This window comes from Centroberyx affinis, unplaced genomic scaffold (assembly GCF_046629955.1).
Source record: "Centroberyx affinis isolate AG114_WGS23_722 - 3 ecotype Tasmania unplaced genomic scaffold, CSIRO-AGI_Caff_v1 ptg001985l_1, whole genome shotgun sequence".
NCBI lineage: Eukaryota > Metazoa > Chordata > Actinopteri > Beryciformes > Berycidae > Centroberyx > Centroberyx affinis.
The window spans coordinates 1-2,500 of NW_027280331.1; positions in this window are offsets into that span (position 1 = coordinate 1).

The following is a 2,500-nucleotide window of genomic DNA, read 5'->3' on the forward strand; positions in this document are numbered from 1 at the left end:
CACCTTCATTCTCTGAAAACCGTAAAATGAACAGTGTCTCTCTTTCCTTCTCATCATGATAACTAATTTGCAGACAGCAACTACATTAGTCAGGCTTCAGCGAGAGTGGCAGGTAAATGTTCATCACGTTCATTGAAAACCATAAAATGAACATTGTCTCTTTCTCTCTCTAGATCATAATAAGCAATTTGGAGACACAGCGACTGCATTAGTCAGGCTTCAGTGGGAGTGACAGGTAAACGTTCGTCATGTTCATTGAAGACCATAAAGTGAACATTGTCTTTGTCTCTGTCTTTCAGGAATGCCTCGTACCCGCTGACCCGTAGATTACGTCCATCACGCAGGAGAGCCATAACTGTCATATCGTCCCATCACTGGAAAGCACTCGTTTTACATCTCTGACCCCCTGCAGTGCAAAGGTTTGTGCCTGCATACACACATGTGCAACGGGGAAATGCATAAGCATGAACACATACACACAAAGACGATCACACTGTCAAAAATGACAATCTGTCCAGTGATTTTATCTTGTTTCCAGACCTATCAAGCTCATTTTGTGATATTTTTTGTCAAATTATCTCACTGCACTGGCAGATAATCTTGCTCCTTTCAATAAATTTCACTTGCCAATATGACTTCTTTCAAGAAATCATCATAAGACAATGAAGAAAATCTTGAAACAAGAAACTTTCTCCAAGACAATTTCACTTTTACCAAGTAAATGTCCTGAAACAAGTTGCATTTCCATGTCAAAATCAAATTTGTTGAAACCAGTAACATTATTTGTTATTATTATTTTTTTATTTGTAAGATGATTTCACCAAAAAAATCAATAAGCTTGACAAGTCTGGATAGAAGTTTGTCAGTTTTTGCAGTGCATGACTTTCCTTGCATGTTGCGTGTAGTGTCTCAACATGGCTGACTAGTAACTATGCCACACACACACACACACACACACACATTACACAGGACACCTTGTACACCTCACTCATGACCTCTGTCTTAGACCTCCTGCAGCCAGTGGACTGGGGGGCTGGTGGTGGGGGCCGGGGGGGTTGTTGGAGGGGTCAACCAGAGAGGAAGTACACCCCACATCTGGTAAAGGTGTTGGGGGGGGCCCTGCTGGACAGGGGAGACGAAGGGAAATTGCAGAGGGCGGAGGTAGACGCAAAGGCAAACACATATATTTTCCAGTCCAGATAGTCTTTGGATTTAAAGTCAGTCAGGCAGAAGGGAGAGATTTGAGCCAGCAGTCGTCACCTGAGGTCAGGTCAGTGGTGTGGGGTCTGTTGGGATTGGCCACTGACCTGATCTTGGGTGAAGATGCTCTGTGTATTGGGGGTTTATGTTTATATTTATGGTAGGACCAAAGAAATATGACCCTGATTGGCCAGAAGGTGGCGCTGTAAAGACAAAATTGTGTCCATATAAAAGGCAATAATTCCAGCATCCAAACATTCTTCTGTCCTACAGCTGCAACTTTGAACCTGCAAGGTCTGCCATGATGGATTTTCCACTATTTTGAATTTTTAGGAAAACACATTTGTAACAGCTCCACGTAAGTGTGATCACCGCCAACTGGTGCTATCTTTGGACCAACTGACACATACCACAATAAGGTCATAATTTAATGGCAGTTTCCAATTGTCATGAAACTTGATAGATATTTTCAAGAGGCAAGCACATATGTCAAAGCATTTTTAATCAATCAATAGGGGATGCCATGAATGACAAAAAAATTATATCTCCAAATTTCGTGTATGAAATATTATGAAATTGTGGTTAGTCAATGTGGATGAGGCCTAACACCTTAAGGGGTTTAACTCAAGAAGGGCGCAAACTATCACTATAAACTCTAAAATCTTAATCTGGAGCATGATTGCCAAATTTTATGTAAATGCATCAAAGCAATCCAGTGGCTGCATATAGAAGAATATCTATGAATATCTATATAACGCTTCCCTTCCAACTAGAGACCCTTGATGGCACTAAATCTTAAATATTGCCTTTTGGGCTGAATCCCATAATCGCTGCTTGCAGCTGTGTTTATTTAACCATGTTGTATCAAAGCTAGTGTTTCTTCAAAGGCAATTCTTGGAGTACATTTGAGTATCCTTTCTCAGGACTCTACTGCAGTATTGGTACTATACTGTTGGGCATTGTTGAGGACTGAAACAACAACCCTTTGACTACTGCCTGTGTATACCAATTTAAACCCCCCCACGACACACACACAAACACACTGAAGCAAAAATGTTTTAGTATCACCCATGCAAACGCAAATGTTAAAAGATGCTTCCAGACTCTCATTTTCCAGACAGTACACACAAACACACACACACTTTCCCAGACTGTCCATCACTTCTTTCTCACTGTACTTCCTGTTCCCATGGTAACAGGCTATTCCAGACAGTCAGTCATTTGGCCAATTTAACACACAGAAACTGAGGTCTGAATATTGAATTGGGTCAAGACGACATAACCATTGATCACTGGCAAC